The sequence below is a fragment of the Dendronephthya gigantea genome, unplaced genomic scaffold, assembly GCF_004324835.1.
Source record: "Dendronephthya gigantea isolate DGI-Jeju-01 unplaced genomic scaffold, DenGig_1.0 000415F, whole genome shotgun sequence".
Classification (NCBI taxonomy): Eukaryota; Metazoa; Cnidaria; class Anthozoa; order Malacalcyonacea; family Nephtheidae; genus Dendronephthya; species Dendronephthya gigantea.
The window spans coordinates 17,131-37,364 of NW_021163425.1; the positions used below are offsets into that span (position 1 = coordinate 17,131).

At 36.8% G+C, this 20,234-nt stretch overlaps 35 non-coding genes and 50 pseudogenes across 35 annotated transcripts; all 85 read right to left on the reverse strand.

The window, feature by feature from the left end:
- Window positions 1-203: 203 nt before the first annotated feature.
- On the reverse strand, window positions 204-322 carry LOC114543084 (annotated as a pseudogene).
- Window positions 323-342: 20 nt separating this feature from the next.
- Window positions 343-461, reverse strand: LOC114542957. The gene has a single exon (XR_003689824.1). It is a non-coding gene; the product is annotated as a 5S ribosomal RNA (ribosomal RNA).
- A 78-nt stretch (window positions 462-539) lies between these two features.
- On the reverse strand, window positions 540-658 carry LOC114543183. Its single transcript, XR_003689912.1, has one exon. It is a non-coding gene; the product is annotated as a 5S ribosomal RNA (ribosomal RNA).
- A 123-nt stretch (window positions 659-781) lies between these two features.
- LOC114543004 lies at window positions 782-900 on the reverse strand. The gene has a single exon (XR_003689867.1). It is a non-coding gene; the product is annotated as a 5S ribosomal RNA (ribosomal RNA).
- A 123-nt stretch (window positions 901-1,023) lies between these two features.
- Window positions 1,024-1,142, reverse strand: LOC114543047 (annotated as a pseudogene).
- A 123-nt stretch (window positions 1,143-1,265) lies between these two features.
- LOC114543079 lies at window positions 1,266-1,384 on the reverse strand. The gene has a single exon (XR_003689883.1). It is a non-coding gene; the product is annotated as a 5S ribosomal RNA (ribosomal RNA).
- A 78-nt stretch (window positions 1,385-1,462) lies between these two features.
- On the reverse strand, window positions 1,463-1,581 carry LOC114543014. The gene has a single exon (XR_003689876.1). It is a non-coding gene; the product is annotated as a 5S ribosomal RNA (ribosomal RNA).
- Window positions 1,582-1,704: 123 nt separating this feature from the next.
- Window positions 1,705-1,823, reverse strand: LOC114543053 (annotated as a pseudogene).
- A 123-nt stretch (window positions 1,824-1,946) lies between these two features.
- LOC114543136 lies at window positions 1,947-2,065 on the reverse strand (annotated as a pseudogene).
- A 123-nt stretch (window positions 2,066-2,188) lies between these two features.
- Window positions 2,189-2,307, reverse strand: LOC114543164. The gene has a single exon (XR_003689894.1). It is a non-coding gene; the product is annotated as a 5S ribosomal RNA (ribosomal RNA).
- A 78-nt stretch (window positions 2,308-2,385) lies between these two features.
- LOC114543073 lies at window positions 2,386-2,504 on the reverse strand (annotated as a pseudogene).
- Window positions 2,505-2,627: 123 nt separating this feature from the next.
- On the reverse strand, window positions 2,628-2,746 carry LOC114543099 (annotated as a pseudogene).
- A 78-nt stretch (window positions 2,747-2,824) lies between these two features.
- LOC114542967 lies at window positions 2,825-2,943 on the reverse strand. The gene has a single exon (XR_003689833.1). It is a non-coding gene; the product is annotated as a 5S ribosomal RNA (ribosomal RNA).
- A 123-nt stretch (window positions 2,944-3,066) lies between these two features.
- On the reverse strand, window positions 3,067-3,185 carry LOC114543054 (annotated as a pseudogene).
- Window positions 3,186-3,307: 122 nt separating this feature from the next.
- Window positions 3,308-3,425, reverse strand: LOC114543127 (annotated as a pseudogene).
- Window positions 3,426-3,547: 122 nt separating this feature from the next.
- LOC114543002 lies at window positions 3,548-3,666 on the reverse strand. Its single transcript, XR_003689865.1, has one exon. It is a non-coding gene; the product is annotated as a 5S ribosomal RNA (ribosomal RNA).
- A 78-nt stretch (window positions 3,667-3,744) lies between these two features.
- LOC114543075 lies at window positions 3,745-3,863 on the reverse strand (annotated as a pseudogene).
- Window positions 3,864-3,986: 123 nt separating this feature from the next.
- On the reverse strand, window positions 3,987-4,105 carry LOC114543083 (annotated as a pseudogene).
- A 78-nt stretch (window positions 4,106-4,183) lies between these two features.
- Window positions 4,184-4,302, reverse strand: LOC114543025 (annotated as a pseudogene).
- A 123-nt stretch (window positions 4,303-4,425) lies between these two features.
- LOC114542962 lies at window positions 4,426-4,544 on the reverse strand. Its single transcript, XR_003689829.1, has one exon. It is a non-coding gene; the product is annotated as a 5S ribosomal RNA (ribosomal RNA).
- A 124-nt stretch (window positions 4,545-4,668) lies between these two features.
- On the reverse strand, window positions 4,669-4,787 carry LOC114543006. Its single transcript, XR_003689869.1, has one exon. It is a non-coding gene; the product is annotated as a 5S ribosomal RNA (ribosomal RNA).
- A 120-nt stretch (window positions 4,788-4,907) lies between these two features.
- Window positions 4,908-5,026, reverse strand: LOC114543176. Its single transcript, XR_003689905.1, has one exon. It is a non-coding gene; the product is annotated as a 5S ribosomal RNA (ribosomal RNA).
- Window positions 5,027-5,104: 78 nt separating this feature from the next.
- Window positions 5,105-5,223, reverse strand: LOC114543092 (annotated as a pseudogene).
- A 123-nt stretch (window positions 5,224-5,346) lies between these two features.
- On the reverse strand, window positions 5,347-5,465 carry LOC114543037 (annotated as a pseudogene).
- Window positions 5,466-5,585: 120 nt separating this feature from the next.
- On the reverse strand, window positions 5,586-5,704 carry LOC114542960. Its single transcript, XR_003689827.1, has one exon. It is a non-coding gene; the product is annotated as a 5S ribosomal RNA (ribosomal RNA).
- Window positions 5,705-5,782: 78 nt separating this feature from the next.
- On the reverse strand, window positions 5,783-5,901 carry LOC114542968. Its single transcript, XR_003689834.1, has one exon. It is a non-coding gene; the product is annotated as a 5S ribosomal RNA (ribosomal RNA).
- Window positions 5,902-6,021: 120 nt separating this feature from the next.
- LOC114543103 lies at window positions 6,022-6,140 on the reverse strand (annotated as a pseudogene).
- A 78-nt stretch (window positions 6,141-6,218) lies between these two features.
- LOC114543143 lies at window positions 6,219-6,335 on the reverse strand (annotated as a pseudogene).
- Window positions 6,336-6,458: 123 nt separating this feature from the next.
- On the reverse strand, window positions 6,459-6,577 carry LOC114543065 (annotated as a pseudogene).
- A 119-nt stretch (window positions 6,578-6,696) lies between these two features.
- LOC114543155 lies at window positions 6,697-6,811 on the reverse strand (annotated as a pseudogene).
- A 116-nt stretch (window positions 6,812-6,927) lies between these two features.
- LOC114543133 lies at window positions 6,928-7,045 on the reverse strand (annotated as a pseudogene).
- Window positions 7,046-7,161: 116 nt separating this feature from the next.
- LOC114543021 lies at window positions 7,162-7,279 on the reverse strand (annotated as a pseudogene).
- A 74-nt stretch (window positions 7,280-7,353) lies between these two features.
- On the reverse strand, window positions 7,354-7,471 carry LOC114543112 (annotated as a pseudogene).
- Window positions 7,472-7,591: 120 nt separating this feature from the next.
- LOC114543117 lies at window positions 7,592-7,707 on the reverse strand (annotated as a pseudogene).
- Window positions 7,708-7,783: 76 nt separating this feature from the next.
- Window positions 7,784-7,900, reverse strand: LOC114543121 (annotated as a pseudogene).
- Window positions 7,901-8,016: 116 nt separating this feature from the next.
- LOC114543050 lies at window positions 8,017-8,134 on the reverse strand (annotated as a pseudogene).
- A 120-nt stretch (window positions 8,135-8,254) lies between these two features.
- Window positions 8,255-8,372, reverse strand: LOC114543058 (annotated as a pseudogene).
- A 118-nt stretch (window positions 8,373-8,490) lies between these two features.
- LOC114543158 lies at window positions 8,491-8,606 on the reverse strand (annotated as a pseudogene).
- Window positions 8,607-8,726: 120 nt separating this feature from the next.
- On the reverse strand, window positions 8,727-8,846 carry LOC114543017 (annotated as a pseudogene).
- Window positions 8,847-8,966: 120 nt separating this feature from the next.
- LOC114543095 lies at window positions 8,967-9,085 on the reverse strand (annotated as a pseudogene).
- A 122-nt stretch (window positions 9,086-9,207) lies between these two features.
- Window positions 9,208-9,326, reverse strand: LOC114542958. The gene has a single exon (XR_003689825.1). It is a non-coding gene; the product is annotated as a 5S ribosomal RNA (ribosomal RNA).
- A 78-nt stretch (window positions 9,327-9,404) lies between these two features.
- LOC114543188 lies at window positions 9,405-9,523 on the reverse strand. Its single transcript, XR_003689916.1, has one exon. It is a non-coding gene; the product is annotated as a 5S ribosomal RNA (ribosomal RNA).
- A 121-nt stretch (window positions 9,524-9,644) lies between these two features.
- LOC114543171 lies at window positions 9,645-9,763 on the reverse strand. Its single transcript, XR_003689901.1, has one exon. It is a non-coding gene; the product is annotated as a 5S ribosomal RNA (ribosomal RNA).
- Window positions 9,764-9,885: 122 nt separating this feature from the next.
- LOC114543122 lies at window positions 9,886-10,001 on the reverse strand (annotated as a pseudogene).
- A 77-nt stretch (window positions 10,002-10,078) lies between these two features.
- LOC114542977 lies at window positions 10,079-10,197 on the reverse strand. The gene has a single exon (XR_003689842.1). It is a non-coding gene; the product is annotated as a 5S ribosomal RNA (ribosomal RNA).
- A 118-nt stretch (window positions 10,198-10,315) lies between these two features.
- Window positions 10,316-10,434, reverse strand: LOC114543172. The gene has a single exon (XR_003689902.1). It is a non-coding gene; the product is annotated as a 5S ribosomal RNA (ribosomal RNA).
- Window positions 10,435-10,558: 124 nt separating this feature from the next.
- Window positions 10,559-10,677, reverse strand: LOC114542990. The gene has a single exon (XR_003689854.1). It is a non-coding gene; the product is annotated as a 5S ribosomal RNA (ribosomal RNA).
- A 119-nt stretch (window positions 10,678-10,796) lies between these two features.
- Window positions 10,797-10,915, reverse strand: LOC114543015. Its single transcript, XR_003689877.1, has one exon. It is a non-coding gene; the product is annotated as a 5S ribosomal RNA (ribosomal RNA).
- A 115-nt stretch (window positions 10,916-11,030) lies between these two features.
- On the reverse strand, window positions 11,031-11,149 carry LOC114543018 (annotated as a pseudogene).
- Window positions 11,150-11,273: 124 nt separating this feature from the next.
- On the reverse strand, window positions 11,274-11,392 carry LOC114542963. Its single transcript, XR_003689830.1, has one exon. It is a non-coding gene; the product is annotated as a 5S ribosomal RNA (ribosomal RNA).
- A 73-nt stretch (window positions 11,393-11,465) lies between these two features.
- Window positions 11,466-11,581, reverse strand: LOC114543059 (annotated as a pseudogene).
- Window positions 11,582-11,704: 123 nt separating this feature from the next.
- Window positions 11,705-11,821, reverse strand: LOC114543124 (annotated as a pseudogene).
- A 116-nt stretch (window positions 11,822-11,937) lies between these two features.
- On the reverse strand, window positions 11,938-12,056 carry LOC114542965. Its single transcript, XR_003689831.1, has one exon. It is a non-coding gene; the product is annotated as a 5S ribosomal RNA (ribosomal RNA).
- A 117-nt stretch (window positions 12,057-12,173) lies between these two features.
- On the reverse strand, window positions 12,174-12,289 carry LOC114543134 (annotated as a pseudogene).
- Window positions 12,290-12,412: 123 nt separating this feature from the next.
- Window positions 12,413-12,519, reverse strand: LOC114543154 (annotated as a pseudogene).
- Window positions 12,520-12,641: 122 nt separating this feature from the next.
- On the reverse strand, window positions 12,642-12,760 carry LOC114542979. Its single transcript, XR_003689844.1, has one exon. It is a non-coding gene; the product is annotated as a 5S ribosomal RNA (ribosomal RNA).
- A 122-nt stretch (window positions 12,761-12,882) lies between these two features.
- On the reverse strand, window positions 12,883-12,999 carry LOC114543125 (annotated as a pseudogene).
- Window positions 13,000-13,122: 123 nt separating this feature from the next.
- On the reverse strand, window positions 13,123-13,240 carry LOC114543069 (annotated as a pseudogene).
- A 123-nt stretch (window positions 13,241-13,363) lies between these two features.
- LOC114542999 lies at window positions 13,364-13,482 on the reverse strand. Its single transcript, XR_003689862.1, has one exon. It is a non-coding gene; the product is annotated as a 5S ribosomal RNA (ribosomal RNA).
- Window positions 13,483-13,601: 119 nt separating this feature from the next.
- On the reverse strand, window positions 13,602-13,718 carry LOC114543064 (annotated as a pseudogene).
- A 111-nt stretch (window positions 13,719-13,829) lies between these two features.
- Window positions 13,830-13,948, reverse strand: LOC114543184. The gene has a single exon (XR_003689913.1). It is a non-coding gene; the product is annotated as a 5S ribosomal RNA (ribosomal RNA).
- Window positions 13,949-14,065: 117 nt separating this feature from the next.
- On the reverse strand, window positions 14,066-14,181 carry LOC114543138 (annotated as a pseudogene).
- A 119-nt stretch (window positions 14,182-14,300) lies between these two features.
- On the reverse strand, window positions 14,301-14,417 carry LOC114543140 (annotated as a pseudogene).
- Window positions 14,418-14,537: 120 nt separating this feature from the next.
- On the reverse strand, window positions 14,538-14,656 carry LOC114543001. Its single transcript, XR_003689864.1, has one exon. It is a non-coding gene; the product is annotated as a 5S ribosomal RNA (ribosomal RNA).
- Window positions 14,657-15,237: 581 nt separating this feature from the next.
- On the reverse strand, window positions 15,238-15,354 carry LOC114543033 (annotated as a pseudogene).
- Window positions 15,355-15,478: 124 nt separating this feature from the next.
- Window positions 15,479-15,597, reverse strand: LOC114542976. Its single transcript, XR_003689841.1, has one exon. It is a non-coding gene; the product is annotated as a 5S ribosomal RNA (ribosomal RNA).
- Window positions 15,598-15,675: 78 nt separating this feature from the next.
- On the reverse strand, window positions 15,676-15,794 carry LOC114543055 (annotated as a pseudogene).
- A 123-nt stretch (window positions 15,795-15,917) lies between these two features.
- Window positions 15,918-16,035, reverse strand: LOC114543082 (annotated as a pseudogene).
- A 118-nt stretch (window positions 16,036-16,153) lies between these two features.
- On the reverse strand, window positions 16,154-16,272 carry LOC114542988. The gene has a single exon (XR_003689852.1). It is a non-coding gene; the product is annotated as a 5S ribosomal RNA (ribosomal RNA).
- Window positions 16,273-16,350: 78 nt separating this feature from the next.
- LOC114543010 lies at window positions 16,351-16,467 on the reverse strand. The gene has a single exon (XR_003689872.1). It is a non-coding gene; the product is annotated as a 5S ribosomal RNA (ribosomal RNA).
- A 122-nt stretch (window positions 16,468-16,589) lies between these two features.
- On the reverse strand, window positions 16,590-16,706 carry LOC114543126 (annotated as a pseudogene).
- A 78-nt stretch (window positions 16,707-16,784) lies between these two features.
- On the reverse strand, window positions 16,785-16,903 carry LOC114543026 (annotated as a pseudogene).
- Window positions 16,904-17,026: 123 nt separating this feature from the next.
- Window positions 17,027-17,145, reverse strand: LOC114543068 (annotated as a pseudogene).
- Window positions 17,146-17,268: 123 nt separating this feature from the next.
- LOC114543003 lies at window positions 17,269-17,387 on the reverse strand. Its single transcript, XR_003689866.1, has one exon. It is a non-coding gene; the product is annotated as a 5S ribosomal RNA (ribosomal RNA).
- Window positions 17,388-17,510: 123 nt separating this feature from the next.
- Window positions 17,511-17,626, reverse strand: LOC114543101 (annotated as a pseudogene).
- Window positions 17,627-17,747: 121 nt separating this feature from the next.
- LOC114543077 lies at window positions 17,748-17,865 on the reverse strand (annotated as a pseudogene).
- A 120-nt stretch (window positions 17,866-17,985) lies between these two features.
- LOC114543146 lies at window positions 17,986-18,092 on the reverse strand (annotated as a pseudogene).
- A 121-nt stretch (window positions 18,093-18,213) lies between these two features.
- Window positions 18,214-18,332, reverse strand: LOC114542991. The gene has a single exon (XR_003689855.1). It is a non-coding gene; the product is annotated as a 5S ribosomal RNA (ribosomal RNA).
- A 78-nt stretch (window positions 18,333-18,410) lies between these two features.
- LOC114543027 lies at window positions 18,411-18,529 on the reverse strand (annotated as a pseudogene).
- A 123-nt stretch (window positions 18,530-18,652) lies between these two features.
- On the reverse strand, window positions 18,653-18,770 carry LOC114543100 (annotated as a pseudogene).
- Window positions 18,771-18,894: 124 nt separating this feature from the next.
- LOC114543189 lies at window positions 18,895-19,013 on the reverse strand. The gene has a single exon (XR_003689917.1). It is a non-coding gene; the product is annotated as a 5S ribosomal RNA (ribosomal RNA).
- A 123-nt stretch (window positions 19,014-19,136) lies between these two features.
- On the reverse strand, window positions 19,137-19,255 carry LOC114543097 (annotated as a pseudogene).
- A 365-nt stretch (window positions 19,256-19,620) lies between these two features.
- Window positions 19,621-19,739, reverse strand: LOC114542959. Its single transcript, XR_003689826.1, has one exon. It is a non-coding gene; the product is annotated as a 5S ribosomal RNA (ribosomal RNA).
- A 78-nt stretch (window positions 19,740-19,817) lies between these two features.
- On the reverse strand, window positions 19,818-19,936 carry LOC114543000. Its single transcript, XR_003689863.1, has one exon. It is a non-coding gene; the product is annotated as a 5S ribosomal RNA (ribosomal RNA).
- Window positions 19,937-20,055: 119 nt separating this feature from the next.
- Window positions 20,056-20,174, reverse strand: LOC114543173. Its single transcript, XR_003689903.1, has one exon. It is a non-coding gene; the product is annotated as a 5S ribosomal RNA (ribosomal RNA).
- Window positions 20,175-20,234: the final 60 nt, after the last annotated feature.

Below are 20,234 nucleotides of genomic sequence, written 5' to 3' on the forward strand. Positions count from 1 at the left end.
CAACAATGCATCCTTGACATGTTTCTTCTTCAATCGCTCTTTTTATGCTCCCCAATGAAGCGTTTTCGATAGTTTTGAATACAATGCTGCGGCGTTTCCTGTCGTCTGCCATTGGCATACCGCGTGGTAAAATTTGCCAGGCAAAATTTGATAAAGTTATTGGGGAAAACCCCACTTAAACCAGATCAGTACCTTCCGAATGGAGCCTACGACACGAAGTATTCCTAAGATGTCACCCACCCAAGTACTAACTTCGCCCGACTTGTTTTAACTTTGGTGATCAGACAAGAACCAGTGCTTTCCAAGTGGTACGGACGTAGACATAGCCTTTGAGAAAACAAGAGCCTACGACACGAAGTATTCCTAAGAGGTCACCCACCCAAGTACTAACTTCGCCCGACTTGTTTTAACTTTGGTGATCAGACGAGAACCAGTGCTTTCCAAGTGGTATGGACGTAGACATAGCCTTTGAGAAAACAAGAGCTTTTGGGAAAATTGATGAGTACATTGAAATAATTTTCTACTAATAAATCAAAAGGAGCCTACGACACGAAGTATTCCTAAGAGGTCACCCACCCAAGTACTAACTTCGCCCGACTTGTTTTAACTTTGGTGATCAGACGAGAACCAGTGGTTTCCAAGTGGTATGGACGTAGACGACGCCTTTGAGAAAACAAGAGCTTTTGATCTTTGAATATTTTTGGATAAAATTAAAAAAAATATTCCTTTTGGGAAAATTGATGAGTACATTGAAATAATTTTCTACTAATAAATAAAAAGGAGCCTACGACACGAAGTATTCCTAAGAGGTCACCCACCCAAGTACTAACTTCGCCCGACTTGTTTTAACCTTGGTGATCAGACGAGAACCAGTGCTTTCCAAGTGGTATGGACGTAGATGTCGCCTTTGAGAAAACAAGAGCTTCAATCTATGAATATTTTTGGATAAAATTGAAAAAAATATTCCTTTTGGGAAAATTGATGAAGTACATTGAAATAATTTTCTATTAATAAATCAAAAGGAGCCTACGACACGAAGTATTCCTAAGATGTCACCCACCCAAGTACTAACTTCGCCCGACTTGTTTTAACCTTGGTGATCAGACGAGAACCAGTGCTTTCCAAGTGGTATGGACGTAGACATCGCCATCGAGAAAACAAGGGCTTTTTATCCATGAATATTTTTAGATAAAAGTAAAAAAAATATTTCTTTTGGGAAAATTGATGAGTACATTGAAATAATTTTCTACTAATAAATCAAAACGAGCCTACGACACGAAGTATTCCTAAGAGGTCACCCACCCAAGTACTAACTTCGCCCGACTTGTTTTAACTTTGGTGATCAGACGAGAACCAGTGCTTTCCAAGTGGTATGGACGTAGACATAGCCTTTGAGAAAACAAGAGCTTTTGGGAAAATTGATGAGTACATTGAAATAATTTTCTACTGATAAATCAAAAGGAGCCTACGACACGAACTTTTCCTAAGAGGTCAGCCACCCAAGTACTAACTTCGCCCGACTTGTTTTAACTTTGGTGATCAGACGAGAACCAGTGCTTTCCAAGTGGTATGGACGTAGACGACGCCTTTGAGAAAACAAGAGCTTTTGATCTTTGAATATTTTTGGATAAAATTAAAAAAAATATTCCTTTTGGGAAAATTGATGAGTACATTGAAATAATTTTCTACTAATAAATCAAAAGGAGCCTACGACACGAAGTATTCCTAACAGGTCTCCCACCCAAGTACTAACTTCGCCCGACTTGTTTTAATTTTGGTGATCAGACGAGAACCAGTGCTTTCCAAGTGGTATGGACGTAGATGTCGCCTTTGAGAAAACAAGAGCTTCAATCTATGAATATTTTTGGATAAAATTGAAAAAAATATTCCTTTTGGGAAAATTGATGAAGTACATTGAAATAATTTTCTATTAATAAATCAAAAGGAGCCTACGACACGAAGTATTCCTAAGATGTCACCCACCCAAGTACTAACTTCGCCCGACTTGTTTTAACCTTGGTGATCAGACGAGAACCAGTGCTTTCCAAGTGTTATGGACGTACACATCGCCATCGAGAAAACAAGGGCTTTTTATCCATGGATATTTTTAGATAAAATTAAAAAAAATATTTCTTTTGGGAAAATTGATGAGTACATTGAAATAATTTTCTACTAATAAATCAAAACGAGCCTACGACACGAAGTATTCCTAAGAGGTCACCCACCCAAGTACTAACTTCGCCCGACTTGTTTTAACTTTGGTGATCAGACGAGAACCAGTGCTTTCCAAGTGGTATGGACGTAGACATAGCCTTTGAGAAAACAAGAGCTTTTGGGAAAATTGATGAGTACATTGAAATAATTTTCTACTGATAAATCAAAAGGAGCCTACGACACGAAGTATTCCTAAGAGGTCAGCCACCCAAGTACTAACTTCGCCAGACTTGTTTTAACTTTGGTGAACAGACGAGAACCAGTGCTTTCCAAGTGGTATGGACGTAGACGACGCCTTTGAGAAAACAAGAGCTTTTGATCTTTGAATATTTTTGGATAAAATTAAAAAAAATATTCCTTTTGGGAAAATTGATGAGTACATTGAAATAATTTTCTACTAATAAATCAAAAGGAGAATACGACGCGAAGTATTCTTAAGAGGTCACCCACCCAAGTACTAACTTCGCCCGACTTGTTTTAACTTTGGTGATCAGACGAGAACCAGTGCTTTCCTAGTGCTATGGACGTAGACATAGCCTTTGAGAAAACAAGAGCTTTTGGGAAAATTGATGAGTACATTGAAATAATTTTCTACTGATAAATCAAAAGGAGCCTACGACACGAAGTATTCCTAAGAGGTCAGCCACCCAAGTACTAACTTCGCCCGACTTGTTTTAACTTTGGTGATCAGACGAGAACCAGTGCTTTCCAAGTGGTATGGACGTAGACGACGCCTTTGAGAAAACAAGAGCTTTTGATCTTTGAATATTTTTGGATAAAATTAAAAAAAATATTCCTTTTGGGAAAATTGATGAGTACATTGAAATAATTTTCTACTAATAAATCAAAAGGAGCCTACGACACGAAGTATTCCTAACAGGTCTCCCACCCAAGTACTAACTTCGCCCGACTTGTTTTAATTTTGGTGATCAGACGAGAACCAGTGCTTTCCAAGTGGTATGGACGTAGATGTCGCCTTTGAGAAAACAAGAGCTTCAATCTATGAATATTTTTGGATAAAATTGAAAAAATATTCCTTTTGGGAAATATGATGAAGTACATTGAGATAATTTTCTATTAAAAAATCAAAAGGAGCCTACGACACGAAGTATTCTAAGAGGTCACCCACCCAAGTACTAACTTCGCCCGACTTGTTTTAACCTTGGTGATCAGACGAGAACCAGTGCTTTCCAAGTGTTATGGACGTACACATCGCCATCGAGAAAACAAGGGCTTTTTATCCATGGATATTTTTAGATAAAATTAAAAAAAATATTTCTTTTGGAAAATTGATGAGTACATTGAAATAATTTTCTACTAATAAATCAAAACGAGCCTACGACACGAAGTATTCCTAAGAGGTCACCCACCCAAGTACTAGCTTCGCCAGACTTGTTTTAACTTTGGTGATCAGACGAGAACCAGTGCTTTCCAAGTGGTATGGACGTAGACATAGCCGTTGAGAAAACAAGAGCTTTTGGGAAAATTGATGAGTACATTGAAATAATTTTCTACTGATAAATCAAAAGGAGCCTACGACACGAAGTATTCCTAAGAGGTCAGCCACCCAAGTACTAACTTCGCCAGACTTGTTTTAACTTTGGTGAACAGACGAGAACCAGTGCTTTCCAAGTGGTATGGACGTAGACGACGCCTTTGAGAAAACAAGAGCTTTTGATCTTTGAATATTTTTGGATAAAATTAAAAAAAATATTCCTTTTGGGAAAATTGATGAGTACATTGAAATAATTTTCTACTAATAAATCAAAAGGAGAATACGACACGAAGTATTCTTAAGAGGTCACCCACCCAAGTACTAACTTCGCCCGACTTGTTTTAACTTTGGTGATCAGACGAGAACCAGTGCTTTCCTAGTGCTATGGACGTAGACATAGCCTTTTAGAAAACAAGAGCTTTTGGGAAAATTGATGAGTACATTGAAATAATTTTCTACTAATAAATCAAAAGGAGCCTACGACACGAAGTATTCCTAAGAGGTCACCCACCCAGGTACTAACTTCGCCCGACTTGTTTTAATTTTGGTGATCAGACGAGAACCAGTGCTTTCCAAGAGGTATGGACGTAGATGTCGCCTTTGAGAAAACAACAGCTTTAATCTATGAATATTTTTGGATAAAATTGAAAAAAATATTCCTTTTGGGAAAATTGATGAAGTACATTGAAATAATTTTCTATTAATAAGTAAAAAGAAGCCTACGACACGAAGTATTCCTAAGAGGTCACCCACCCAAGTACTAACTTCGCCCGACTTGTTTTAACCTTGGTGATCAGACGAGAACCAGTGCTTTCCAAGTGGTATGGACGTAGACGACGCCTTTGAGAAAACAAGAGCTTTTGATCTTTGAATATTTTTGGATAAAATTAAAAAAAATATTCCTTTTGGGAAAATTGATGAAGTACATTGAAATAATTTTCTACTAATAAATCAAAAGGAGCCTACGACACGAAGTATTCCTAAGAGGTCACCCACCTAAGTACTAACTTCGCCCGACTTGTTTTAACTTTGGTGATCAGAGGAGAACCAGTGCTTTCAAAGTGGTATGGACGTAGACGACGCCTTTGAGAAAACAAGAGCTTTTGATCTTTGAATATTTTTGGATAAAATTAAAATATTCCTTTTGGGAAAATTGATGAAGTACATTGAAATAATTTTCTAATAATAAATCAAAAGGAGCCTACGACACGAAGTATTCCTAAGAGGTCACCCACCCAAGTACTAACTTCGCCCGACTTGTTTTAACTTTGGTGATCAGACGAGAACCAGTGCTTTCCAAGTGGTATGGACGTAGACATAGCCTTTGAGAAAACAAGAGCTTTTGGGAAAATTGACGAGTACATTGAAATAATTTTCTACTAATAAATCAAAACGAGCCAACGACACGAAGTATTCCTAACAGGTCTCCCACCCAAGTACTAACTGCGCCCGACTTGTTTTAATTTTGGTGATCAGACGAGAACCAGTGCTTTCCAAGTGGTATGGACGTAGATGTCGCCTTTGAGAAAACAAGAGCTTCAATCTATGAATATTTTTGGATAAAATTGAAAAAAATATTCCTTTTGGGAAAATTGATGAAGTACATTGAAATAATTTTCTATTAATAAATCAAAAGGAGCATACGACACGAAGTATTCCTAACAGGTCACCCACCCAAGTACTAACTTCGCCCGACTTGTTTTAACCTTGGTGATCAGACGAGAACCAGTGCTTTCCAAGTGGTATGGACGTAGACATCGCCATCGAGAAAACAAGGGCTTTTTATCCATGAATATTTTTAGATAAAATAAAAAAATATTTCTTTGGGAAAATTGATGAGTACATTGAAATAATTTTCTACTAATAAATCAAAACGAGCCTACGACACGAAGTATTCCTAAGAGGTCACCCACCCAAGTACGAACTTCGCCCGACTTGTTTTAACTTTGGTGATCAGACGAGAACCAGTGCTTTCCAAGTGGTATGGACGTAGACATAGCCTTTGAGAAAACAAGAGCTTTTGGGAAAATTGATGAGTACATTGAAATAATTTTCTACTGATAAATCAAAAGGAGCCTACGACACGAAGTATTCCTAAGAGGTCAGCCACCCAAGTACTAACTTCGCCCGACTTGTTTTAACTTTGGTGATCAGACGAGAACCAGTGCTTTCCAAGTGGTATGGACGTAGACGACGCCTTTGAGAAAACAAGAGCTTTTGATCTTTGAATATTTTTGGATAAAATTAAAAAAAATATTCTTTTGGGAAAAGATGAGTACATTGAAATAATTTTCTACTAATAAATCAAAAGGAGAATACGACACGAAGTATTCTTAAGAAGTCACCCACCCAAGTACTAACTTCGCCCGACTTGTTTTAACTTTGGTGATCAGACGAGAACTAGTGCTTTCCAAGTGCTATGGACGTAGACATAGCCTTTGAGAAAACAAGAGCTTTTGGGAAAATTGATGAGTACATTGAAATAATTTTCTACTAATAAATCAAAAGGAGCCTACGACACGAAGTATTCCTAAGAGGTACCCACCCAGGTACTAACTTCGCCCGACTTGTTTTAATTTGGTGATCAGACGAGAACCAGTGCTTTCCAAGAGGTATGGACGTAGATGTCGCCTTTGAGAAAACAACAGCTTTAATCTGTGAATATTTTTGGATAAAATTGAAAAAAATATTCCTTTTGGGAAAATTGATGAAGTACATTGAAATAATTTTCTATTAATAAGTAAAAAGGAGCCAACGACACGAAGTATTCCTAAGAGGTCACCCACCCAAGTACTAACTTCGCCCGACTTGTTTTAACCTTGGTGATCAGACGAGAACGAGTGCTTTCCAAGTGGTATGGACGTAGACGACGCCTTTGAGAAAACAAGAGCTTTAATCTTTGAATATTTTGGATAAAATTAAAAAAATTCCTTTTGGGAAAATTGATGAAGTACATTGAAATAATTTTCTAATAATAAATCAAAAGGAGCCTACGAACGAAGTATTCTAAGAGGTCACCCACCCAAGTACTAACTTCGCCCGGCTTGTTTTAACTTTGGATCAGACGAGAACCAGTGCTTTCCAAGTGGTATGGACGTAGACATAGCTTTGAGAAAACAAAGCTTTTGATCTTTGAATATTTTGGATAAAATTAAAAAATATTCCTTTTGGGAAATTGATGAGTACATTGAAATAATTTCTACTAATAAATCAAAAGGAGCCTACGACACGAAGTATTCCTAACAGGTCTCCACCCAAGTACTAACTTCGCCCGAATTGTTTTAATTTTGGTGATCAGACGAGAACCAGTGCTTTCCAAGTGGTATGGACGTAGACATCGCCATCGAGAAAAAAAGGGCTTTTATCCAGAATATTTTTGGATAAAAAAAAAAATATTCTTGTGGGAAAATTGATGAGTACATTGAATAATTTTCTACTAATAAATCAAAAGGAGCCTACGACACGAAGTATTCCTAAGAGGTCACCCACCCAAGTACTAACTTCGCCCGACTTGCTAAACTTTGGTGATCAGACGAGAACCAGTGCTTTCCAAGTGGTATGGACGTAGACATAGCCTTTGAGAAAACAAGAGCTTTGGGAATTTGATGAGTACAGAAATAATTTTCTACTGATAAATCAAAAGGAGCCTACGACACGAAGTATTCCTAAGAGGTCAGCCACCCAAGTACTAACTTCGCCGGACTTGTTTTAACTTTGGTGATCAGACGAGAACCATGCTTTCCAAGTGGTATGGACGTAGACGACGCCTTTGAGAAAACAAGAGCTTTTGATCTTTGAATATTTTGGATAAAATAAAAAAAATATTCCTTTTTGGAAAATTGATGAGTACATTGAAATAATTTTCTACTAATAAATCAAAAGAGAATACGACACGAAGTATTCTTAAGAGGTCACCCACCCAAGTACTAACTTCGCCCGTTGTTTAACTTTGGTGATCAGACGAGAACCAGTGCTTTCCAAGTGGTATGGACGTAGACATAGCCTTGAGAAACAAGAGCTTTTGGGAAAATTGATGAGTACATTGAAATAATTTTCTACTAATAAATCAAAAGGAGCCTACGACACGAAGTATTCCTAAGAGGTCACCCACCCAGGTACTAACTTCGCCCGACTTGTTTTAATTTGGTGATCAGACGAGAACCAGTGCTTCCAAGAGGTATGGACGTAGAGCGCCTTTGAGAAAACAACAGCTTTAATCTAAAATTTTTGGATAAAATTGAAAAAAATATTCCTTTTGGGAAAATTGATGAAGTACATGAAATAATTTTCTATTAATAAGTAAAAGGAGCCTACGACACGAAGTATTCCAAGAGGTCACCCACCCAAGTACTAACTTCGCCCGACTTGTTTTAACCTTGGTGATCAGACGAGAACCAGTGCTTTCCAAGTGGTATGGACGTAGCCGACGCCTTTGAGAAAACAAGAGCTTTTGATCTTTGAATATTTTGGATAAAATTAAAAAAATATTCCTTTGGGAAAATTGATGAAGTACATTGAAAAATTTTCTAATAATAAATCAAAAGGAGCCTACGAACGAAGTATTCCTGAGAGGTCACCCACCCAAGTACTAACTTCGCCCGACTTGTTTTAACTTTGGTGATCAGACGAGAACCAGTGCTTTCCAAGTGGTATGGACGTAGACATAGCCTTTGAGAAAACAAGAGCTTTTGATCTTTGAATATTTTTGGATAAAATTAAACAAAATATTCCTTTTGGGAAAATTGAGAACATTGAATAATTTCTACTAATAAATCAAAAGGAGCCTACGACACGAAGTATTCCTAACAGGTCTCCCACCCAAGTACTAACTTCGCCCGAATTGTTTTAATTTTGGTGATCAGACGAGAACCAGTGCTTCCAAGTGATGGACGTAGCCGACGCCTTGAGAAAACAAAGCTTTTGATCTTTGAATATTTTGGATAAAATTAAAAAAAATATTCCTTTTGGGAAAATTGATGAGTACATTGAAATAATTTTCTAATAATAAATCAAAAGGAGCCTACGATACGAAGTATTCCTAAGAGGTCACCCACCCAAGTACTAACTTCGCCCGACTTGTTTTAACTTTGGTGATCAGACGAGAACCAGTGCTTTCCAAGTGGTATGGGACGTAGACATAGCCTTGAGAAAACAAGAGCTTTGATCTTTGAATATTTTTGGATAAAATTAACAAAATATTCCTTTTGGGAAAATTGATGAGTACATTGAAATAATTTTCTACTAATAAATCAAAAGGAGCCTACGACACGAAGTATTCCTAACAGGTCTCCCACCCAAGTACTAACTTCGCCCGAATTGTTTTAATTTTGGTGATCAGACGAGAACCAGTGCTTTCCAAGTGGTATGGACGTAGATGTCGCCTTTGAGAAAACAAGAGCTTCAATCTATGAATATTTTTGGATAAAATTAAAAAAAAAATTTCTTTTGGGAAAATTGATGAGTACATTGGAATAATTTTCTATTAGTTAATCAAAAGGAGCCTACGACACGAAGTATTCCTAAGAGGTCACCCACCCAAGTACTAACTTCGCCCTACTTTTTTTAACTTTGGTGATCAGACGAGAACCAGTGCTTTCCAAGTGGTATGGACGTAGACATAGCCTTTGAGAAAACAAGAGCTTTTGGGAAAATTGATGAGTACATTGAAATAATTTTCTACTAAGAAATCAAAACGAGCCTACGACACGAAGTATTCCTAAGAGGTCACCCACCCAAGTACTAACTTCGCCCGACTTGTTTTAACTTTGGTGATCAGACGAGAACCAGTGCTTTCCAAGTGGTATGGACGTAGACGATGCCTTGAGAAAACAAGAGCTTTTGATCTTTGAATATTTTGGATAAAATTAAAAAAATATTCCTTTTTGGGAAAATTGATGAGTACATTGAAATAATTTTCTACTAATAAATCAAAAGGAGCCTACGACACGAAGTATTCCTAAGAGGTCACCCACCTAAGTACTAACTTCGCCCGACTTGTTTTAACTTTGGTGATCAGACGAGAACCAGTGCTTTCCAAGTGGTATGGACGTAGACGATGCCTTTGAGAAAACAAGAGCTTTTGATCTTTGAATATTTTTGGATAAATTAAAAAAAATATTCCTTTTGGGAAAATTGATGAAGTACATTGAAATAATTTCTAATAATAAATCAAAAAGAGCCTACGACACGAAGTATCCTAAGAGGTCACCCACCCAAGTACTAACTTCGCCCGACTTGTTTAACTTGGTGATCAGACGAGAACCAGTGCTTTCCAAGTGGTATGGACGTAGACATAGCCTTTGAGAAAACAAGAGCTTTGGGAAAATTGATGAGTACATTGAAATAATTTTCTACTAATAAATCAAAACGAGCCTACGAAACGAAGTATTCCTAAGAGGTCACCCACCCAAGTACTAACTTCGCCCGACTTGTTTTAACTTTGGTGATCAGACGAGAACCAGTGCTTTCCAAGTGGTATGGACGTAGACGATGCCTTTGAGAAAACAAGAGCTTTGATCTTTGAATATTTTGGATAAAAAAAAAAAATATTCCTTTTGGAAAATTGATGAGTACATTGAAATAATTTTCTACTAATAAATCAAAAGGAGCCTACGACACGAAGTATTCCTAAGAGGTCACCCACCTAAGTACTAACTTCGCCCGACTTGTTTTAACTTTGGTGATCAGACGAGAACCAGTGCTTTCCAAGTGGTATGGACGTAGACGACGCCTTTGAGAAAACAAGAGCTTTTGATCTTTGAATATTTTTGGATAAAATTAAAAAAAATATTCCTTTTGGGAAAATTGATGAAGTACATTGAAATAATTTTCTAATAATAAATCAAAAGGAGCCTATGACACAAAGTATTCCTAAGAGGTCACCCACCCAAGTACTAACTTCGCCCGACTTGTTTTAACTTTGGTGATCAGACGAGAACCAGTGCTTTCCAAGTGGTATGGACGTAGACGTCGCCTCGAGAAAACAAGGGCTTTGATCATGAAAATTTTGAATGAAATTAAAAAAAATATTTCCTTTGGGAAAATTGATGAGTACATTGGAATAATTTTCTATTAATTAATCAAAAGGAGCCTACGACACGAAGTATTCCTAAGAGGTCACCCACCCAAGTACTAACTTCGCCCGACTTGTTTTAACTTTGGTGATCAGACGAGAACCAGTGCTTTCCAGATGGTATGGACGTAGAAATAGCCTTTGAGAAAACAAGAGCTTTTGATCTTTGAATATTTTTGGATAAAATTAAAAAAATTCCTTTGGGAAAATTGATGAGTACATTGAAATAATTTTCTACTAAAAATCAAAAGCCTACGACACGAAGTATTCCTAACAGGTCACCCACCCAGGTACTAACTTCGCCCGACTTGTTTTCACTTTAGTGATCAGACGAGAACCAGTGCTTTCCAAGTGGTATGGACGTAGACATCACCTTTTAGAAAACAAGACCTTTTCATCTAGGAATGTTTTTTGATAAAATTAAAAAGAATATTCCTTTTGGGAAAATTGATGAAGTACATTGAAATAATTTTCTATTAATAAATCAAAAGAAGCCTACGACACGAAGTATTCCTAAGAGGTCACCCACCCAAGTACTAACTTCGCCCGACTTGTTTTAACTTTGGTGATCAGACGAGAACCAGTGCTTTCCAAGTGGTATGGACGTAGACATAGCCTTGAGAAAACAAGAGCTTTTGGAAAATTGATGAGTACATTGAATAATTTCTACTAATAATCAAAACGAGCCTACGACACGAAGTATTCCTAAGAGGTCACCCACCAAGTAAACTTCGCCCGACTTGTTTTAACTTTGGTGATCAGACGAGAACCAGTGCTTTCCAAGTGGTATGGACGTAGACGATGCCTTTGAGAAAACAAGAGCTTTTGATCTTTGAATATTTTATGATAAAATTAAAAAAAATATTCCTTTTGGGAAAATTGATGAGTACATTGAAATAATTTTCTACTAATAAATCAAAAGGAGCCTACGACACGAAGTATTCCTAAGAGGTCACCCACCCAAGTACTAACTTCGCCCGACTTTTTTAACTTTGTGATCAGACGAGAACCAGTGCTTTCCAAGTGGTATGGACGTAGACGACGCCTTTGAGAAAACAAGGGCTTTGATTTTGAATATTTTTGGATAAAATTAAAAAAAATATTCTTTTTGGGAAAATTGATAAAGTACATTGAAATAATTTCATAAATCAAAAGGAGCCTATGACACGAAGTATTCCTAAGAGGTCACCCACCCAAGTACTAACTTCGCCCGACTTGTTTTAACTTTGGTGATCAGACGAGAACCAGTGCTTTCCAAGTGGTATGGACGTAGACATAGCCTTTGAGAAAACAAGAGCTTTGATCTTTGAATATTTTGGATAAAATTAAAAAAAATCCTTTTGGGAAAATTGATGAGTACATTGAAATAATTTCTACTAATAAATCAAAAGGAACCTACGACACGAAGTATTCCTAACAGGTCCCCACCCAGTACTAACTTCGCCCGACTTGTTTAACTTTGGTGATCAGACGAGAACCAGTGCTTTCCAAGTGGTATGGACGTAGACATAGCCTTTGAGAAAACAAGAGCTTTAATCTATGAATATTTTTGGATAAAAGTAAAAAAAATATTCCTTTTGGGAAAATTGATGAAGTACATTGAAATAATTTTCCATTAAAAAAACAAAAGGAGCCTACGACACCAAGTATTCCCATCCAAGTACTAACTTCGCCCGATTTGTTTTAACTTTGGTGATCAGACGAGAACCAGTGCTTTCCAAGTGGTATGGACGTAGACATCGCCTTCGAGAAAACAAGGGCTTTTTATCCATGAATATTTTTGGATAAAATTAAAAAAATATTTCTTTTGGGAAAATTGATGAGTACATTGGAATAATTTTCTATTAATTAATCAAAAGGAGCCTACGACACGAAGTATTCCTAAGAGGTCACCCACCCAAGTACTAACTTCGCCCGACTTGTTTTAACTTTGGTGATCAGACTAGAACCAGTGCTTTCCAAGTGGTATGGACGTAGACATAGCCTTTGAGAAAACAAGAGCTTTTGATCTATAAATATTTTTGGATAAAATTAAAAAAAATATTCCTTTTGGGAAAATTGATGAGTACATTGAAATAATTTTCTATAATAAATCAAAAGGAGCCTACGACACGAAGTATTCCTAAGAGGTCACCCACCCAAGTACTAACTTCGCCCGACTGTTTTAACTTTGTGATCAGACGAGAACCAGTGCTTTCCAAGTGGTATGGACGTAGACGACGCCTTTGAGAAAACAAGAGCTTTGATTTTTGAATATTTTTGGATAAAATTAAAAAAAATATTCCTTTTGGGAAAATTGATGAAGTACATTGAAATAATTTTCTAATAATAAATCAAAAGGAGCCTACGACACGAAGTATTCCTAAGAGGTCACCCACCCAAGTACTAACTTCGCCCGACTTGTTTTAACTTTGGTGATCAGACGAGAACCAGTGCTTCCAAGTGGTATGGAAATAGACATAGCCTTTGAGAAAACAAGAGCGTTTGATCTTTGAATATTTTTGGATAAAATTAAAAAAAATATTCCTTTTGGGAAAATTGATGAGTACATTCAAATAATTTTCTACTAATAAATCAAAAGGAACCTACGACACGAAGTATTCCTAACAGGTCTCCCACCCAGGTACTAACTTCGCCCGACTTGTTTTAACTTTGGTGATCAGACGAGAACCAGTGCTTTCCAAGTGGTATGGACGTAGACATAGCCTTTGAGAAAACAAGAGCTTTAATCTATGAATATTTTTGGATAAAATTGAAAAAAATATTCCTTTGGGAAAATTGATGAAGTACATTGAAATAATTTCCATTAAAAAACAAAGGAGCCTACGACACGAGTATTCCTAAAGGTCACCCACCCAAGTACTAACTTCGCCCGACTTGTTTTAACTTTGGTGATCAGACGAGAACCAGTGCTTTCCAAGTGGTATGGACGTAGACAGCCTTTGAGAAAACAAGGGCTTTTATCCATGAATATTTGGATAAAATTAAAAAAATATTTCTTTTGGGAAAATTGATGAGTACATTGAAAATTCTATAATAATCAAAAGGAGCCTACGACGCGAAGTATTCCTAAGAGGTCACCCACCCAAGTACTAACTTCGCCCGACTTGTTTTAACTTTGGTGATCAGACGAGAACCAGTGCTTTCCAAGTGGTATGGACGTAGACAGAGCCTTTGAGAAAAAAGAGCTTTTGATCTTAATATTTTTGATAAAATTAAAAAAAATTCCTTTTGGGAAAATTGATGAGTACATTGAAATAATTTTCTACTAATAAATCAAAAGGAGCTTACGACACGAAGTATTCCTAAGAGGTCACCCACCCAAGTACTAACTTCGCCCGACTTGTTTTAACTTTGTGATCAGACGAGAACCAGTGCTTCAAGTGGTATGGACGTAGACGACGCCTTTGAGAAAACAAGAGCTTTGATTTTGAATATTTTTGGATAAAATAAAAAAAATATTCCTTTTGGGAAAATTGATGAAGTACATTGAAATAATTTCTAATAATAAATCAAAGGAGCCTAGACACAAGTATTCCTAAGAGGTCACCCACCCAAGTACTAACTTCGCCCGACTTGTTTTAACTTTGGTGATCAGACGAGAACCAGTGCTTTCCAAGTGGTATGGAAATAGACATAGCCTTTGAGAAAACAAGAGCGTTTGATCTTTGAATATTTTTGGATAAAATTAAAAAAAATATTCCTTTTGGGAAAATTGATGAGAAACAAATAATTTTCTACTAATAAATCAAAAGGAACCTACGACACGAAGTATTCCTAACAGGTCTCCCACCCAGGTACTAACTTCGCCCGACTTGTTTTAACTTTGGTGATCAGACGAGAACCAGTGCTTTCCAAGTGGTATGGACGTAGACATAGCCTTTGAGAAAACAAGAGCTTTAATCTATGAATATTTTTGGATAAAAGTAAAAAAAATATTCCTTTTGGGAAAATTGATGAAGTACATTGAAATAATTTTCCATTAAAAAAACAAAAGGAGCCTACGACACCAAAGTCACCCACCAAGTACTAACTTCGCCCGACTTGTTGAACTTGTGAGGATCAGACGAAACCAGTGCTTTCCAAGTGGTATGGACGTAGACATAGCCTTGAGAAAACAACAGCTTTATCTAGATATTTGGATAAAATTAAAAAAATATTCCTTTTGGGAAAATTGATGAAGTACATTGAAATAATTTTCTATTAATAAGTAAAAGGAGCCTACGACACGAAGTATCCTAAGAGGTCACCCACCCAAGTACAACTCGCCCGACTTGTTTTAAACCTTGGTGATCAGACGAGAACCAGTGCTTTCCAAGTTGGTATGGACGTGAACGACGCCTTTGAGAAAAACAAGAGCTTTTGATCTTTGATATTTTGGATAAATTAAAAAAAATATTCCTTTGGGAAAATTGAGAAGTACATTGAAATAATTTTCTACTAATAAATCAAAGGAGGCCTACGACACGAAGTATTCCTAAGAGGTCACCCACCAAGTACTAACTTCGCCCGACTTGTTTTAACTTTGGTGATCAGACGAGAACCAGTGCTTTCAAGTGGTATGGACGTAGACGACGCCTTTGAGAAAACAAGAGCTTTTGATCTTTGAATATTTTTGGATAAAATTAAAAAAAATATTCCTTTTGGGAAAATTGATGAAGTACATTGAAATAATTTTCTAATAATAAATCAAAAGGAGCCTACGACACGAAGTATTCCTAAGAGGTCACCCACCCAAGTACTAACTTCGCCCGACTTGTTTTAACTTTGGTGATCAGACGAGAACCAGTGCTTTCCAAGTGGTATGGACGTAGACATAGCCTTTGAGAAAACAAGAGCTTTTGGAAAATTTGACGAGTACATTGAAATAATTTTCTACTAATAAATCAAAAGGAGCCTACGACACGAAGTATTCCTAACAGGTCTCCCACCCAAGTACTAACTTCGCCCGACTTGTTTTAATTTTGGTGATCAGACGAGAACCAGTGCTTTCCAAGTGGTATGGACGTAGATGTCGCCTTTGAGAAAACAAGAGCTTCAATCTATGAATATTTTTGGATAAAATTGAAAAAAATATTCCTTTTGGGAAAATTGATGAAGTACATTGAAATAATTTTCTATTAATAAATCAAAAGGAGCATACGACACGAAGTATTCCTAACAGGTCACCCACCCAAGTACTAACTTCGCCCGACTTGTTTTAACTTGGTGATCAGACGAGAACCAGTGCTTTCCAAGTGGTATGGACGTAGACATCGCCATCGAGAAAACAAGGCTTTTATCATGAATATTTTTGGATAAAATTAAAAAAATATTCTTTTGGGAAAATTGATGAGTACATTGAAATAATTTTCTACTAATAAATCAAAAGGAGCCTACGACACGAAGTATTCCTAAGAGGTCACCCACCCAAGTACTAACTTCGCCCGACTTGTTTTAACTTTGGTGATCAGACGAGAACCAGTGCTTTCCAAGTGGTATGGACGTAGACATAGCCTTTGAGAAAACAAGAGCTTTTGGGAAAATTGATGAGTACATTGAAATAATTTTCTACTAATAAATCAAAAGGAGCCTACGACACGAAGTATTCCTAAGAGGTCCCACCCAAGTACTAACTTCGCCCGACTTGTTTTAACTTTGGTGATCAGACGAGAACCAGTGCTTTCCAAGTGGTATGGACGTAGACGACGCCTTTGAGAAAACAAGAGCTTTTGATCTTTGAAATTTTTGGATAAAATTAAAAAAAATATTCCTTTTGGGAAAATTGATGAGTACATTGAAATAATTTTCTACTAATAAATCAAAAGGAGCCTACGACACGAAGTATTTTAAGAGGTCACCCACCCAAGTACTAACTTCGCCCGACTTGTTTTAACTTTGGTGATCAGACGAGAACCAGTGCTTTCCAAGTGTATGGACGTAGACATAGCCTTTGAGAAAACAAGAGCTTTTGGGAAAATTGATGAGTACATTGAAATAATTTTCTACTAATAAATCAAAAGGAGCCTACGACACGAAGTATTCCTAAGAGGTCACCCACCCAGGTACTAACTTCGCCCGACTTGTTTTAATTTTGGTGATCAGACGAGAACCAGTGCTTTCCAAGAGGTATGGACGTAGATGTCGCCTTTGAGAAAACAACAGCTTTAATCTGTGAATATTTTTGGATAAAATTGAAAAAAATATTCCTTTTGGGAAAATTGATGAAGTACATTGAAATAATTTTCTATTAATAAGTAAAAAGGAGCCAACGACAAGAAGTATTCCTAAGAGGTCACCCACCCAAGTACTAACTTCGCCCGACTTGTTTTAACCTTGGTGATCAGACGAGAACCAGTGCTTTCCAAGTGGTATGGACGTAGACGACGCCTTTGAGAAAACAAGAGCTTTAATCTTTGAATATTTTTGGATAAAATTAAAAAAAATATTCCTTTTGGGAAAATTGATGAAGTACATTGAAATAATTTTCTAATAATAAATCAAAAGGAGCCTACGATACGAAGTATTCCTAAGAGGTCACCCACCCAAGTACTAACTTCGCCCGACTTGTTTTAACCTTGGTGATCAGACGAGAACCAGTGCTTTCCAAGTGGTATGGACGTAGACGACGCCTTTGAGAAAACAAGAGCTTTAATCTTTGAATATTTTTGGATAAAATTAAAAAAAATATTCCTTTTGGGAAAATTGATGAAGTACATTGAAATAATTTTCTAATAATAAATCAAAAGGAGCCTACGACGAAGTATTCCTAAGAGGTCACCACCCAAGTACTAACTTCGCCCGACTTGTTTTAACTTTGGTGATCAGACGAGAACCAGTGCTTTCCAAGTGGTATGGACGTAGACATAGCTTTGAGAAAACAAGAGCTTTTGATCTTTGAATATTTTTGGATAAAATTAAAAAAATATTCCTTTTGGGAAAATTGATGAGTACATTGAAATAATTTTCTACTAATAAATCAAAAGGAGCCTACGACACGAAGTATTCCTAACAGGTCTCCCACCCAAGTACTAACTTCGCCCGATTGTTTTAACTTTGGTGATCAGACGAGAACCAGTGCTTTCCAAGTGGTATGGACGTAGACATGCCTTTGAGAAAACAAGGCTTTTATCCATGAATATTTTTGGATAAAATTAAAAAAAATATTTCTTGTGGGAAAATTGATGAGTACATTGAAATAATTTTCTACTAATAAATCAAAAGGAGCCTACGACACCAAGTATTCCCACCCAAGTACTAACTTCGCCCGACTTGTTTTAACTTTGGTGATCAGACGAGAACCAGTGCTTTCCAAGTGGTATGGACGTAGACATAGCCTTTGAGAAAACAAGAGCTTTTGATCTTGAATATTTTTGGATAAAATTAAAAAAATATTCCTTTTTGGAAAATTGATGAGTACATTGAAATAATTTTCTACTAATAAATTAAAAGGAGAATACGACACGAAGTATTCTTAAGAGGTCACCCACCCAAGTACTAACTTCGCCCGGCTTGTTTTAACTTTGGTGATCAGACGAGAACCAGTGCTTTCCAAGTGGTATGGACGTAGACATAGCCTTTGAGAAAACAAGAGCTTTTGGGAAAATTGATGAGTACTTTGAAATAATTTTCTACTAATAAATCAAAAGGAGCCTACGACACGAAGTATTCCTAAGAGGTCACCCACCCAGGTACTAACTTCGCCCGACTTGTTTTAATTTTGGTGATCAGACGAGAACCAGTGCTTTCCAAGAGGTATGGACGTAGATGTCGCCTTTGAGAAAACAACAGCTTTAATCTATAAATATTTTTGGATAAAATTGAAAAAAATATTCCTTTTGGGAAAATTGATGAAGTACATTGAAATAATTTTCTATTAATAAGTAAAAAGGAGCCTACGACACGAAGTATTCCTAAGAGGTCACCCACCCAAGTACTAACTTCGCCCGACTTGTTTTAACCTTGGTGATCAGACGAGACCAATGCTTTCCAAGTGGTATGGACGTAGACGACGCCTTTGAGAAAACAAGAGCTTTTGATCTTTGAATATTTTTGGATAAAATTAAAAAAAATATTCCTTTTGGGAAAATTGATGAAGTACATTGAAATAATTTTCTAATAATAAATCAAAAGGAGCCTACGATACGAAGTATTCCTAAGAGGTCACCCACCCAAGTACTAACTTCGCCCGACTTGTTTTAACTTTGGTGATCAGACGAGAACCAGTGCTTTCCAAGTGGTATGGACGTAGACATAGCCTTTGAGAAAACAAGAGCTTTTGATCTTTGAATATTTTTGGATAAAATTAAACAAAATATTCCTTTTGGGAAAATTGATGAGTACATTGAAATAATTTTCTACTAATAAATCAAAAGGAGCCTACGACACGAAGTATTCCTAACAGGTCTCCCACCCAAGTACTAACTTCGCCCGAATTGTTTTAATTTTGGTGATCAGACGAGAACCAGTGCTTTCCAAGTGGTATGGACGTAGATATCGCCTTTGAGAAAACAAGAGCTTCAATCTATGAATATTTTTGGATAAAATTGAAAAAAATATTCCTTTTGGGAAAATTGATGGAGTACATTGAAATAATTTTCAAATAATAAATCAAAAGGAGCCTACGACACGAAGTATTCCTAAGATGTCACATACCCAAGTACTAAATCGCCCGACTTGTTTTAAACCTTTGGTGATCAGACGAAAACCAGTGCTTTCCAAGTGGTATGGACGTAGACATCGCCTTCGAGAAAACAAGGGCTTTTTATCCATGAATATTTTTGGATAAAATTAAAAAAAAATTTCTTTTGGGAAAATTGATGAGTACATTGGAATAATTTTCTATTAGTTAATCAAAAGGAGCCTACGACACGAAGTATTCCTAAGAGGTCACCCACCCAAGTACTAACTTCGCCCTACTTTTTTTAACTTTGGTGATCAGACGAGAACCAGTGCTTTCCAAGTGGTATGGACGTAGACATAGCCTTTGAGAAAACAAGAGCTTTTGGGAAAATTGATGAGTACATTGAAATAATTTTCTACTAAGAAATCAAAACGAGCCTACGACACGAAGTATTCCTAAGAGGTCACCCACCCAAGTACTAACTTCGCCCGACTTGTTTTAACTTTGGTGATCAGACGAGAACCAGTGCTTTCCAAGTGGTATGGACGTAGACGATGCCTTTGAGAAAACAAGAGCTTTTCATCTTTGAATATTTTGGATAAAATTAAAAAAATTCCTTTTGGGAAAATTGATGAGTACATTGAAATAATTTTCTACTAATAAATCAAAAGGAGCCTACGACACGAAGTATTCCTAAGAGGTCACCCACCTAAGTACTAACTTCGCCCGACTTGTTTTAACTTTGGTGATCAGACGAGAACCAGTGCTTTCCAAGTGGTATGGACGTAGACGATGCCTTTGAGAAAACAAGAGCTTTTGATCTTTGAATATTTTTGGATAAAATTAAAAAA